This window comes from Zea mays, chromosome 8 (genome assembly GCF_902167145.1).
Source record: "Zea mays cultivar B73 chromosome 8, Zm-B73-REFERENCE-NAM-5.0, whole genome shotgun sequence".
NCBI lineage: Eukaryota > Viridiplantae > Streptophyta > Magnoliopsida > Poales > Poaceae > Zea > Zea mays.
The window spans coordinates 104,590,720-104,607,091 of NC_050103.1; positions in this window are offsets into that span (position 1 = coordinate 104,590,720).

Genomic DNA, 16,372 nt, shown 5'->3' on the forward strand with positions numbered 1-16,372 from the left:
GACATATCATGCTATACGTATTGACCAACCTTGAAGAGGTGACGCCATACATGGAACAATTTCTTCATGAATTCTGGCGTCGATCAAGGGACCCCACTCCACAGGAATATGACGCTCTTCTTAGAAAGGGTGCGAGAAATGGGTTGCCCGATTTCATTTCCTGGTTCAAACGTAAGGTACGTGCTTAGTTTGTAAAAGAGATACGTCTTTGAACTCAATTTAGCGTCTTTTAACTTGCGAATACTTGCAGGGCCAAAGAGATCCGTCTATGAGTGCCGAGTTGAGACAAGTAGCCAACGGCTTTGCTTATAGGGTCAAGAAATATTCTGGGTATGACGTCAATGGATACCGTTTTCGCACAACACACTACGACCAAAGTCAGCCCAATCGGAAAACAACGTGTTTTGGAGTCTTTACGTCGGGCCTTGACAATGTCGATTATTTTGGACGAATTGAAGAAATATATGAGCTCAATTTTTATGGTTCCAAACCTCTTACTCCAGTGATATTCAAATGTCATTGGTTTGACCCTCAAGTGACGAGACGGACACATTCTAATCTTGGGATAGTCGAAATTCGACAAGATTCCACCTTAGCAGGAGACGATGTCTATATCGTGGCCCAACAGGCCACACAAGTGTATTATCTCCCATATGCGTGTCAAACGAAAGAACATCTTAAGGGTTGAGATGTTGTGTATAAGGTATCGCCGCATGGGAGGTTACCTGTTCCTAACGATGAAGATTACAACTTAGACCCGGACACATATGATGGAGAGTTCTTCCAAAAAGATGGGCTAGAAGGGCGATTTGAGATAGACTTAACTGAAGCTATCGGAATGGACGTAGATATTGAAATGGTTGTTGATGAGGAGGATGATGAGGTGCAAAATGATAATGACTTAGTAATCCTTGAAGGCAATGATGAGGTTGCGTCTTCCGATGGTGTTGAGATTGAAATGCTTGATAGTGATGATGAGAGTTATGATCCGGCTAACCCCGACACATACGAAGATTATTTTTAATCGATGTAATGCTATATGACTTTTTATTTCGCACCTGTTTTTAAATACATCTTTTTATATGTGCTTATTTGTTTACTCTTAATTGCATGTTGTTGAACAAATATGGTGGGCGGTTTCCTGAGGAGGAGGGGGAGGAGGAGTAGGACGGCGGACGATGCAGAGCAGGCAGCGCAGCAGCAGGCGGCGCCTCAGGACGACGACGACCAGCAGCAGGATGACGACGACCAGCAGCAGGACGCCTCAGGTTCAGGCGGCTCTAGTTCGAGGAGCATCTACCTGCGAGGCCCCGCGAGTCTCCCGCCGCGTCCCATACTTCGGGACAGGCGGCCGTTGATTCGGCCGGAAGGGGAGAGGTATGTAACTTTATGTTCTTCATTCTTGTTCATATTATGTGTTCAAAATCATAATATAAACTAATACTTTTTATTTATCACTTGGACAGGTCTTGGACGGTTTTGGATTATGCTGGGGGTCATCGTCGCCCCCCCAACAACATCCTCGGCCTGCTGTGCAGGGAACACTTCCCTGGACTTATGGAGTACGCCGGAGTGACGGGCCCAGCCTTCACCTTCGACCACTACGCTGTCGCCCCCGATGCAGTAGACCGGGACGGCAGGGAATTCAATAACAAGGCGGAGCGGGTGAAGCAAGAGCTGTGGGTAAGTCTTAGTATAATATAAAATATGTCGCATTCGTTGCAAATTCTTGAAATAATGTATGGATACATCGTTTTTGTATGCAGGATTTCTTTAGATGCGATGCTGGATACGAGGCTAGGGCGGATGTGGTGGCCACCACGTGCTGTAAGAAGCTCGTCGTGGACATGCACTATGAGGCCCGCATCCAGGCCATCATCACCTACCACGGCTCCGTCCTTGGGGAGAAGGTGACCAAACCTCAAGCCCGAACCATGTCGTTGACCAGGGAGCAGTACATGCAGGTAAAGTCATGCATGTTTGGTACCAGTACTCCATGCATGAATTTTATTTTATCTTCTGATATGCACTTTATGTGTTTACTTTGCAGGTGATTCCACATTGGTGCGCCGCACATCCTCTGTGCTGGGAGCAGATGGTGGATAGGTGGTGTTCGGCTGAGTGGGACGAGGCGCAAACAGCTAGCCGGGAACGGCGTTTGCAGATGCAAGGCCCCTCGCACCACCAAGGCAGCCGGAGCCTGGGCCAATATGCCGAAGCATGGGTACGCCACCTTTTTTATTTAGATATATAGCACTAAGTTAGATATTATTTCTAACTATTTCGTTGGTTTTCGTTGCAGTCGGCGTCACATGGTGGCAGACCTTGTTCCACCTTCTCGGCCTATGCTATGGCCCATAAGGGTAAGGCGACGTCCGACGTCACCTACAACCCGGATGACGGGCCCGAGGCCTACACCAACCCCGCCGTCTACAGCCGCCTCCATGACTACACCGCCATGGCGCAGGAGGTCCATGGCCCAGACTATGATCCGAGCATCGAGCCTATCGACCCCGATGTGCTCATGAGGGTCGGAGGAGGCAAGAGACATGGGCGGTACTGGATTGCCGACGGGGCAATCGACTCGTCCTCCACTCCCACTCTGTCTCAGGTGAGAGCAAGGAGCACGGGCTCGAGCCCAGCCATTCGACCTCGGCACGACAGCTCACAGCATCGCATACAGCAACTCGAGGTTAGTGCTTCTGTAACTCGTCCTTCCTTTAGTTATATACCTAGTCTTTGAGTTACTATAACGTTGGCTTGTAATATTACAGACCCAACTAGAAGAAGAGAGGAGGGAACGTCACGAGATGGAAGCGAGGATGATGGCAGAGCGGGAGGCAGAGCGCCGGGCAGATCATCAGAGGATGGCGGAGATGTTCCAGTACATGCAGAGCCTTGGCGCCGCACAGGGCATCGCTCCACCACCTCCATTGTTCCCTCTAGTTGACCCTGCTCTCTTCCACACTCCTGTGAGTATCAAAATTGTAGTTAGATGTTTGTAATGCATCTGGTATAACACATGCAATCTCTTATCTGTGCAGGGCCAATCTGGAGCGGCATCCAACAACCCTCCCGAAGGGTTCAGCCCAACGCAGCCCCGGTCAAACCGCCCACCTCCATGAGTGTTGGGTTTTCATTGTTTTAGACTTCAAAACTTATGTATAATACTTATGTCTGTGTTTGATACTTATGTGAGACCTTGCGACGTTTGAGACTTATGTTTGTGTTTGATACTTGTGTTGAACACTTATGTTTGTGATGGATATTTATGTTTGTGGTGATGGTTTTATGTTTGTGTTGGCTATTTATGTCTGTGATGATATCTGTGATGTATATATGTGATATATATGTGATATCTTATGTTTGTGTGGATGGAATACAAAAAACAAATAAAAAAGGTATATACTGGTCACTTTGCCGAGTGTTACACTCGGCAAAGAGGCTCTTTGCCGAGTGTCAGGGTCATAACACTCGGCAAAGAGCACAGACCTGGGCACCGGCTTAGGTTCTTTGCCGAGTGTTATGTCGCTGGCACTCGGCAAAGAGGTCGGCTTTGCCGAGTGTCGCACAGAACACTCGGCAAAGAGCCTGACATGGGGACCCTCTCTGGCGGGCTCTTTGTCGAGTGTGCCAATTGGCACTCGGCAAAGAAGGCGGCTTTGCCGAGTGCTGCCAGGAAGACACTCGGCAAAGCTATCTTCGTTGCCGAGTGTCACCGTCGACACTCGGCAAAGCCGCCGTCTCCGTCACCCGGTGTCGTAACGGTCGCTTTTCTTTGCCGAGTGCTCCCTGGCACTCGGCAAACATCTGTGCCGAGTGCCCGAGAAAAAGTACTCGGCAAAGAAGTCTTTGTCAATGCACTGTTTGCCGAGCCTTCTTTGCCGAGTGTTACACTCGGCAAAGGCTTTGCCGAGTGTTTTTAAGGCTTCGCCGAGTGCTTCAGGCACTCGGCAAAGCTATTGATTCCGGTAGTGAACAATGCCTCAAACCAGTGCCTCAAATTGAAATATAGGGCTCTACACAGGAAAAACTACTCCAACAGTGCCCCATTTCATAAAATTTTGTTAAAAAACTATAGGGCACCCTCTCAAGTGACTCAAATATACTACATCGTAGTGGGCTGCCCTATAATCTAGATTTAGGGCTTTACTGTTGGAGCGGGGTGTTTTGTTGGTGCCCTAAATTCTATAAAATATACTCATTTTCAAATTATAGGACATTTTTATAGGTCACGTTGTTGGAGATGCTCTAATAGTGAGCTATTTTTGGTTGAAAAGACAAGTTGTTCCTGTCTTGCTAGAGATCTTTTTGATTTTATTCCTATTTTATGACCAAAGTTTCTATCAACAGAATAGACACAGTTATATGTATTTGTTTTATGGAATAGAAAAAGGTAAAATCGTAAGGCTATATTGTTTGTATTAAAATTACCGGTTGGATAATACATTTATGGCTAGTTTGAGAACTCTATTTTCCAAGAAATTTATATTTTTTCAAAAAAAAAATAAGCTAATTTTCTTTAAAAATGTAAATCTTTTGCGAAAATGAGGTTCTCAAACTAGCTCTATTGTACGAAAACAACCCTCCACTCGTTGAAGCGTGGGAATTAGGTGATTCCAATGAAAGTTTTTTGAGAAATTTCATAACATTAATTATTATGTCATCTAAGTTTTTTATGACATCACACTATATTTATTATGAAATATGTGTAAATAGTTTCATCATCATAAAATCATATCTATAGTACTCTATGTTAAGGACCTAATGTGGGCGCCTGGTCCTATTGCGCCTTCACCCTCCACGCAAAAAAAAAAATGTAGAGCGAACACTTGAACCCACACCCCACTCCAAAAATTTAGGGCTAACCACTAGACCGCATAAATATCTCAATACCTATTTATATTTATATAGGTATGTGCTCGTGCGTTGCCACGTAAGTTAAAAATTAGTATAAAACATACATATAGAGCAACAAATATAACTATGATATGTAAAATATGGATCGTTGCTTATTTTTTTGCTAGATGGCATAACAATATCGTTATAGGGCAAAATGAGTTTTCGATCGATCCTCCAAAATAAAATGAAGACATATTCCAAAAAAGACACTGCAATGGCTAGTTGGATCTAATCCTCTTTCTCTTGGGCATCTTGTGCACTTGAGTCTTCTCACCACACATTCTCATCTAGAGATTCTCAAAGGCTTCCAACACTACATCAACCTAGAACCAAGTGTTTCATTAACATTCGAAAACTAATGAATATGATGAAAACAAAGTAGCTGACTTCATGTGCACTAACCAACTTAGGCTTCTTGGCATAGACCCTCACAATTCTATCCTACTTGTATGCAGGTAGCAAGTGGCTAACCCAATCATCTGTGATGCGGAACTCCTCGTCGCATCAAAAATCCTGTTGCAACAAAAAATTTGCTTAGGCTAGAACTTGGATATCTATGTTCACAGATAGTAACTACAGAACACATAAGGGGTATTAATAGTGCGCAAATAAATTAGCAATCATATTACTCACAAATATGATAGTAAGTAGAACAAAGACAAACTCCAAGGTTCAATTTCAGTTTTGAAAGGTATGGTTAAACATTTTTCAGAAAAGTGGTGCTACCTTCCTAATAAAAAAACTTCAAAATAATGATGTACACAATTTATGGCTAAATCACTTACTACATTCTGTGGTGAACTACAAAAGTAGCAGTAAAATGGGTGAGAAAAAAATGGCAAAACTACCATGTAAACAATAACAAAAGTTAGCTTGTATTTGAGATTTAAAAATCACAAGTGAAATATTATGGATAAAGGGTGGACATATATTCATAGTTTTTCCAAGAAAATGATATCATAGTTACTTAAATAGCTATCAATCAAGACACATATAAGTTTACCAGAAGCAAGTGATTACCTTAAAGAATTTGATGCTGGTGGTTGGTTGTTACATACATAAAAGAATGCAACCAATTAGGGTTTCAATGTTTTAGATAAATCAATAAGAGAACTAAGTAACATTCAAAGATTGCAGATTCCATGGACCAGGATGAAAGCTAAGAAGAGATATTCTCAACAAAAACACCTTTGCCATGGAGCAGAGCATAACTGGTGAGTTGATTTTATGATTTTACTCACCAATCTCACACAATAGATAGCATCACAATATACTGCAGTTGTGTATGCTAAAACTGTTTAATCTAGCATGTAAGTTTCATAGGCAGATGTCTAAAATAGATAGTCACCCACAAACTACAGTGACAGTCACCCAAAACATGACACAAACTGAAGTGACAGTCACCCAAAGCTATCAGCTACAAGTAACAATCACCCAACACTGCATTAAACATTTAAACTGGCAAGAAATCTGAAGTACAAATAATACACACTAAATTAACATGAACACTGAAATTCATTGTCGCACTCTCAACACAATCTGCAGCACAACCCAGTTCAGTGCACCATGCAAACCCAAACAATATGGTACACTACACATTTACTGTAAATTTTCATATAATGCCCCGTTTGGATCATTGGAATTGAATTCCATTCTAATAATAGTAATTTAGGCATATATCAATTAAGCTAATTCGGTTTTATGCAAAATATATTTGTATATTATTATTAGCAAGATGTCGGAGATATTTATGTGCTACATTTTTACTATAGAGGAGTGAGACGAATAGTGTCATGTAAGTTATAGATTAGAAACCAATTCTAGTAATGCATAAAATCATTTCCCACCCTCCACCCCATGAATTTTAGATAGGCTTATATCTGAACTTTGGAAAGTGGTGGAATACCAAATTCCAAAATAAATAAGTTACTTTATTGAGTGAATTCCAATTCCTCTAAAATGAAGGGATCCAAACGCCCCGTAAGAGCATTTACAGGAAAGATGCTACTATGCATGATGAGATGTAAAAACATGTAGCCAGCAGTATTATTATGAAGTGGAAAAGTTGTACCTTTGATAGGTCAAGGAAGTTCACCAAGCTTACTCAGTCACTCCAAGAATGTTGTTCACAAGTTCATGTTGGAGCATCCTACCTAACCACACTAATAAAGTGAAGCCATCATCAAGGAGGTATAAACCTCAATATCTAAACACTAAAATGTTAATGACATTCACTTCAATGAAACATGAATCCTATTTGGTTCATGCAAAACACAAAATATAGTTTTGAATCTTTTGATTAGTGTTTGGTTCGCTTGCTTAAACCACGAAAAGGATAGACTTAAAAAACAGGAAATAGCTGACCAAATGATATATCATAGTGCAATTGAGCGAAAAATGTTTGACTCTATCACATTTTAAACTATAAAAGGAGATCATTTTAAAAGTATGATAACTGAGAACTTGTGAAACTATTTGAACAGACTAAACAGATCTTGTGTAATTGAACATACCGAAAGTCGTTTTTTTGTTGATGTCAAGTTTGATTTGGGTGGATTGGGCATGGCAAATCCACAAGCAACCTGCAGACCTTCCTAAGAGCAACTAAGTAAGATTAGTGGGAAGGAATAACATACGATTGTGAGTACTTTATCAACTCTGGACAGAGAAGGATAGATAAAATTGTAGCAGCATTTTTACAGGCAAGCAGTAAGTTACCTGCCCTTTATTTCTATAAGAAGCCAGAATAAGCGAAACATGAACAAATGAAGGCATTGCAAATCCAAGAGCCTATAGGACATAACATTACAATAAACATATTTATGAAGTGTCAGGGATACCGATTACGAAAAACAAGATAAAAGAAGCTAGAGAGTATTACTTTGTAAATTAGAGCTTGTTGCAATGTATTTGGTAAATGCTCTTTGGCTCTATAACAAAATAGAGTAATCTCGTAACTCCAAGGATGCCACTATGCTAGACATTCAAAAGGCAGACTGAAACAGAGATGAAAAAAGGCAGACTCAAACAGAGATGTCACTATGCCAGATAGAAGGTAGTACAGTGGAACCATACAAAAAGATGCCAATCCCACCAACAAGCATTGCACTTCAGTTTGTTTCTAGAAATTATTAGATTAACTATAGAGCGGTTAAGCTTACATGTAGGGAAATAAGATTTAAGAGATGAAAAAGACTTACAACTTTTGAATGTCCAATAAATGCAAATTTGGGAACAGCTGGCTCTTTTTTTTGATAGACTTACAACTTTTGACTCTCCAATCAAATAAACGAGTGTAGAAAGATAATATTTTATAGGCCACAAATAAATTGAAATGAGCATTCTAAAGGTAGAGCGATCAAGTACATGTGTTGTTCATATTAGATAAGTATATAAGTTGCTGTAGAAAGATAGTATATTTATAGGTAAACTTTAAATATTTATCATGAAGAGCTTTGCATAGTCAAGGAACAATGGAGCACTTAATAAGAGAAACGGGAGTGTGGCCAATATTTATAGGATGAGAGACAACTAATGCACATTTTGCCAGTTACTTTTAGCATATTAAAACCACATTGAAATAAATCGTCACCATTCGTACAATTCATTATGTTTTGCTCGAGAATGTTAGGACAGCTATCTGATACTCCTAATGCTGAAATCCAGCTTGTAATAATGTCAAAAATAGAGCACTTAATAAGGGACACTCTGTAAGTTACTTTCAGCATATTAAAACCACATTTAAATAAATCGGTCGCATTCCTTCAGTTCATTCATGCAGGGCGGCTATGTTAATTCACTAAACTTGCTTGTAGTCAGTGTTGCAGTCCTAAGAGGACTGGAGATCTATGCAACCAGCATGGTGAGACTTCAAGCAAGACTCAGTTAGTAAATAGGTTAGTAAGTGCATATTGGTATATGCAAACAAATAAGTAGCAAACCCTAACAACCAAGAAGTTGGGATGTGTAAGGATATAGGATGATCATACCTATACTGGGATGCAAGTAGCGGGAGGCAAGTATTGTCAATGGCATGGTCGAGGAGGGGAGGAGGACTGAGCTTCAGATAAAGTCAACGTGGTAGCAAACCCTAACAACAACGTGGTAGCAGAAGGCCACATGTTCCACTTCAGATAAAGTCAAACAAAAAAGAAAAATACAGATAAAGAAAAAGAATATACTGTTGCATCTGATCATTTCATTACTGAACTCTATAAATGTTTCCTAACCAAAACTGGCAGTAACTCAACCGTTTGTTGTAGATCATTCCATGGCAGTATAAAAGACTATGCTCAGGTATGGTGCGTGTGGAGTGTGTGCTACGGATATAATATACTGCTGCTAATGATCACTTCTCTACTGAATTGTAGAAAGACAGGACCATGACAGTATAAAAGACTACGCTTAGATACCTTTCCTTATCGAGTGTGTGGTACTAATATAATATACTACTGCTAATGATCCTTCTCTTCTGAACTCTATAGAAATATAGTTCAGAATTCATATTTAAAATAATGCATCCACATTACCACAAATAATGAATAAGATCTGGAAAGGTAGTTACTCAACCTAATATCGAAGCTGGGAACAGAATGGCATGCACCTTGTCTAAGTACAGCTCAGTAGCCCAAGTTGAAATCATCGTGATCTGCATCTTATCCTCTTTGGTGAGGTTATCGAGCCTCCTCAATAAGAAAGTTCTGAGAGCATCCTGTCAAGTAGACATGATCGATAAATAAATTTATATACCATTGTGCTATTATTTGATAAAAAAATCAAGCATAGATAACGGCAACATGATTACAATATTTGTACATAACCATGGTATGTTCACAGTAATATAAAATAGCAATGACGGAAAGCTCCAAACATCGTCATGATAAAACAAAATTCAAATAAATAGCAAGGACTGAACCTACTAACTGAAAGTACAACCTTAACTTCTATGGATTTCTGAACTAAAAAATAACAGAGACATAAAAATTAAAATGAAAATTGTGAAGCATGAGCATGGGATTCAAATGCAAAATTGTGTTTTACCTAGAAAAAGGAAATCAGAGACACAATAATGAAAAGGATCCAGTTAGAAGTTTGGGTACTTATAAATTTTAAACAAAACTCGAAAATTCACCCTTGAATCTGGCACCACCATGAGCAATGTTGTAGTGTTCTGTAATCTATACACTTCCTTTGCAACTAAAAAAGGGTTGTTGTTCTCAAAATGCACAATCACAGGTACGTAAAAGCAACATTCTAACTTCCTGTGCTTGATTTGGGATGGAGGGGGGAAGTGATTGTTTGGGATGGAGGGGGCAAGTGCTATGCGTTCCACCAGTAAAAGCAACATTCTAACTTCCTAAGAATACTTAGGAAAGTGAAAACAAAACAAAAGGCTTCTAGAAGGAAGTAACATTACTAAATTTTGTTGTCTTATTTATAGTTTCTCATGTGAAAAAACAAAAGGGAACCGGTGAACATGGACCTTGAGCAGATGAAGACAATGACATCGCAGAGCTTGGTGACCTTCTTGCAGAAGGCGTCTTTGGCCACGACAGTGTTGCTCCCGGTGACGAAGCCACAGCCGTGGAACCGCACAACAATGGGGAAACTCCAAAATTTTCCTAGTTTAAAAAATCAAAAAAGAATCATACATTTGAGTAAACCCCACGACGCTTTCCCCAATATCTTATGAATCTTAAGGTTATGCAAAAACTCTGGATGGAGAAAACAAACTGTATTAATCCGGCAACAAAAACACTGTGAACATTTACTTCGAAATAGGTATTGTAAGAATACAAACCATAATGTTTGGAACCAATCTTAGAATTTGATGAGTAACTCAGCGAGATTGGCTCAGTGACTCCAAGATAACCATTATTGTTCTTCACCTTCGACATTCCACAGCCCTCACAAACTCTCCTAACACTCAAATTCAGAATTAAAAATTCTCACACAGCTACCTTTGCTAAACGTAAATTTGATCTTCTTGCCCTTCAGTGGTTAACACTTATTTATCCTTTCCTTTTATTTTCCTCCGGGTGTCAGTGAAGGACAACTATTGAATCAACGACATGTGCAAAAAAGAACCAGACGGTGGGGGATTACAACTCAAGAACCCCGGGAGCAGGCCCCAAAACAAGATGAGGAAGAGCACGACCTAAATAAAATGAGGAAAATCATAAATAATTAAGAGTAAAAAAGAAAATGGTGCAGCTGCTTTTCCAGTCACAGGCCGAGACGAAACGCGCTGGTGACAACAGGAATGTCGCCGCCGCCATGGATTCAAGAATCGTTCTTGGATCCGAGCAGGAGGGGGACAAGCTAACGATGGGAGAGCCAGCGCCGGGCCAGGACCGTTCTTCCGAGTCGGGCGACGGGCGTGGCGTCTGCGACATGGGAGGGAAGTGTTGCTCCCTCTAGCGATTCTAGGGGACACCCCCAGTGTTACAACCCCCGCCCCGCCCTGAAGAAGTAAAAGCGACCCCCTTCATGACGATGGCGCGATGAGGGCAAATAATACAGCGATAGAGGAGGGGGTAGGAGAAGGGATCGAGTTACCTATGGGGCCGAGTGGATGAGCTTGCAGAAGGCGCAGTAGTCATCGTCATCATCGGTGTGGAGCCAGGACGCAACGGGCAGCCGCGACGACGAGGAGGGGGCAACGGTGGTGGAGGCGCGGGCAAGAGGGTCCTGCTACTGCTTGCTGGACTGCGGGGGGAGGGGAAGGAGGAGGGGACCGATGAGGATGGTGTCGCCACCGCCGTTGGGGCCCGAGGGGAGCGACCGAACAGAGCTAGGGTTAGGAGTGTAGCGGGCTGCAGCTTTGAGGCGGAGCGAGAGGACATGTGCCCGATGTTGCGCAGGCGGCAATGAAGGTGCGAGGGGGGAGGATGTTGGAGGCGGGTGCCTCTGCCGGCCAAGACGTTAGCCGGCTGGCTGCCACTATTGGCAGTGGGCGGCACAATTGTTGGATCACTTGGGGGCCAAGGATGATCTGGGAAAGCAGGGACGGTGCAAAGTGAGGATTGCTGGTGGCGGCGGCGGGGCGCCAACGCGCTCACCCCTTAGGCCGGATGCCGAAGACGGTGGCCCAGGGCCTGGCCCCCAGGGCGAGGCCGCGTGCCCGCGAGCAGGAGGGAGATCTGGAGCTGAGCGAGGCCGGAGGGGCAGAGGCGGACCACGGATGGATCTGGGCGAGGAGGCGGCGTGTCAGACCACCGGAGACCGGAGGGAGCTGCAACGGCTGTAGGGAGGTGGGTCAGGGCAGGAGCACGGACGCAGGGCGATGGAGGGTTTCTTAGGATTGCGCGAGGGGGAGCACAGACGCGGGCGCGAGGGGGAGGATGGCAGAACCATGGTGCACTTGTGGACGCCTACAATAGGGCCTTATAGAGTAGTAATAGATAATCTATAACATATGTTTCAAAGCATGGACAAGTGGCTATTAGAAACAAACTCGTGGAAAACCATCTCCAACAGGTGTCCAAAACCTCCCAAAACTTTCAGGAACGTGAATCTGATCCTCTTCAGTCTTCACCACACATACTTTCGTGAAGGCTAGCGCTCTCGATCTTTCGTCGCTCGTCGCCACTCGGCTCCTGCTTTCGTATGCAGCGTGTGGAGATATCGAAGCTGCATGTTGGGTGTTCAACGGAATGCCCACCAAGAACGCCAGCGTCTTCAAGGACATGGCGCCCTCAGCCGATCCAAGGAGTAGCTTCTGGAAGATGCTACCGGTGAGCCAGTTCAAAGCGAGCCTCAAGGAGACGAGCGTCTGGTGCTAGCTAGGGATGAAAACGGTCAGGAACGATCGGAAAAATACCTCTACCATTTTCATTTTCATATTTACCTTGCGGGACGAAAACGAAAACGGGATATATCGGTAACAAAAACAAACGGGATAAATACGGGAATCAAAAAACGATAGGATCCGGTCGGGTTAAAGCCGAAATCAGACGGGAACTGGTATTTTTGTTCGGTAAAATCACACCATGAAACCATATATTCAAAACTTAACAACAAATAAAAAAATTGCAAACACATGTCTTAATTAAACATAGATAAAAGCCATGTAAATCCGGAGCACACATAGTTTAATGTAGCACATAAGTCTTGGGCTCTTGGCTAACATAAGAAGCCATATAAGTCTACTAGCACACATGACACAATATAAAATTTAAAATAAGTCAGTTTTGGATAAATAAATACATATACAACATGAATTGGTATGCAAGGAGTATCAAACAACAACAATTATGCACCAACAGTCAAGTGAACAGCAAGGCAACAAGCAGTATGTCCCAGCAACAAGTAGTCGTTCTGTTTCCGTTTACCATTTAACGAATTGAAGTGTTCCCGAATTACAAAATACGGTAACAAAACGGGATCATCCCGATTAAAAACGAGATCCCGGTTAAACGGTCGGGAAAAGAACTCTACCGTTTCCGTTTACCGTTTTGTATATCCCGTTTTCGTTTCGTTTTTGTTTTTTACATCGGGTTCGAAATCGATCGGGACAAAACTAACAAAATCGGTTATATGATAACAGTCAGTTCGGGATTTTCCCATCCTACTTTCATCCCTAGTGCTAGTAGAGGTGGGGAGGAGGTGCTTCCCTTCAACCGGTTCTCAGACATGTTCACCACCAAGAGGTTGCTGGCCCCATGAGCGCGGGAATGTCTAGATGAGTTTTTAGCAATCTGTTGTGGCATAACATCTTTTTGAGGGGAATTTTTTCCAACGTCCCCAATAAGAATTTTAGAGCTGGTTTGGCAACAATAGGGAAAAAACCATGGAAAAATCCACCAAAGGAATTTAAATGGCACTTCAATTTCCTTAGAGGATTTCCCCCACTAGGGTATAATTCCCTGCCACCCTTTGGCAACCAAGGGTTTATTCCAAAGTTGTTTTAGACCCAAGACGTAGCACAACTCTATACTACTATATTGGATGAGCACTTTATCCATCATCAAAAAATGGTTCATCCATAGTTATATGATGTTATAAACAATACTTAAAAATCAGAAAAATCAAACAAAGTAAACTAAAGCATAGTAAACCAGTTCATCCATCATCACATCACACTTTATCCATCATCACAATAGTTTGTCAAGCAAACTGAAGTAGTAAAAGACAGTACAAGCATCATCATCAGCAAACTGAAGCATCAACAACAAACTAAAGCCATTATCAACAAAATGTTTGTAGCAAAACAATGCTTTCATGAATCATGTGCTGGATTGTGAAGCCATTGTCAACAAAATACATCTATTTTTCTTATTGGAGCACCAATAGCAAACTAAAGCCACCGTCAACAAAAGATGTGCTCAAATTTGTTCCTTCAGGTAGATATGGTAGAGGCAGCGATAGGAGATGGAAAGAGGTATTGCAAGTGAAAGTGTATTCATCCCTTTTGTGAGTTTTGGTGATTTGGATAACAACACATTTAAAAGGTCTAACGAGTTCGCTAAGTGTTGAACAGGAAATTCAGTATGATGAACATACTTGAATAGTATATAATGATCAATGAACAAAGGTTCAACACGAGGTTAAATAACCAATGAGACAATGCAAATGGATATAATATGGTCTCTGTATTGGTTTGAATATATATGGACAAGACCTGAGAAATCACTACATAGATATGATCAGAATAGAGGTTGAAGTGATTAAGAGGATTGGTCAAGCCAAAGTGAATAATATATGAGGAATCGTGAATTGGCTTAACCATATTACTATCAGTGCATATATGCTTCTATGAGAATCAAACTAGAGCTTGATTGATCTTAACAGTTATATCTAGAAGACATTCAAGCAAGGTTCACAATATTGAAGAAATGATTCTCTCAATGGATGCTCAATATGATGTGACTCAAGAATGGCTTGATAGGGTGAAGATAGCAAGGAAAGGGCTTCGAGGAACTAAGCGAAGGTGAAGGCCAAGCGACGGCTTGTAGACCGAGGTACCATGGCTAAGGTGAAGAAGAGAGTACTTGCACTAAGTCGATGAACTAATCAGCTATGAAGAGTTATAACATGTTGATGCATCAGTAAGGTGACTTGAAGCCATGATTTGAACTCATATATGGTGATATGGTACAAGTCACAGGGTTTGATTTGTGTTTGCTTCAAAAGGTGAGACAAAGATGTTTGTGATCCTTATGAAGCAACGCCATGGAGAAATCGCACATGAGACGCCAATTACTCGAGGAGTTTACTTAATTATATTTTATTTAACTTGAGTATAGGAATCGTCGTACTATAAAGGGGGATCCAAAAAGAAGGTTGGTGTTTGCCAAAGCTCAAGTCTCTATATTCAAAAGCTATTTTTGAAAACCAAAAATATCTTGAACATTCTATGGTTGACCGTGGTTAGGTTTGAGAAACCTAGAGTGTTCATGTTGAAAAGTAGCTGAACTTGTTCGACTGCAGTTGAGCTTTTCAGCTGAACTAAACTTCAGCTGAGTTGAGCTTTTTCAACTACAGTTGAGCTTTTCAGCTGAGTTGAGCTTTTTCAACTACAGTTGAGCTTTCTCAACTCTAGCTAAACTTCAACTTCAGTTGTGAACCTCTTTGACCATATACCAGCTGAACTTGCCTCCGGGCAGTTGAGCTGGGGTTTTCTCTCCTAAACTCTCTGGTCAAGACCAGCTGAACTGGTCCTGAGGGGCAGTTCAACTGGTCTCTGACCCCTCTTACCTCTGACCAATAGTCTGCCAGTCATACTGGCACACAGGTCGCCAGAGGTGTTAGGTGTGGTTCAACCGGTTTGGTCAACCTGGTCAGCCTGCAGGTCAGTCTGCCAATCAGTCTGACAGTCAGACTAGCAAACATTCTGCCCTGACTTGCCAGGGGCGGTTCAACCGGTCTCAGGCACAAAAATTTGCCCAACGGCTAGTTTTGAAGCCCCACCTATATATACTCACTCCTACCTCTCTCCCCACATAAGGGAGCATGACCCAAACTCCATTTCTAACTTGAGAAACACCTCCCACTCTCTCTCACACATCTCTTGCCTCTCCCATTTCAAATATTTGGAGAGAAATCTTTGAGTGAGTTTGAGAGCTGCGGTTTTTGTGCTTCATCTCCAAATCTCTCTTGCTCTTCTTCATTCGAGCTTTGGTACTACATCGAGTTCTTTGTGGATTCATTACTCTTGGAGCTTCTAGCTCCTAAACGACTAGGTGTCTCTTGTGAGTCTCTAAATCTTGTGGAAGACCACAAGAAAGTTTGTATTACCCGCTCGTTTGAGCAAAGATTAGTGTGTGGGCTTGACCTTTGTGGTCGACAAAGGGAGGATTAGGGTTGAAAGAGACCCGGCTCTTTGTGGGTGCCTCAACGAGGAAGTAGGGCACCTTTTGTGGTGTGACCAACCTCACATATGCACATGTACTCAAATAGAAACTATATTATCATGTGCTAACAAATGTTGCTATCAAGAAAGCCAATCTTCCATTGAGCTAGAATTTTC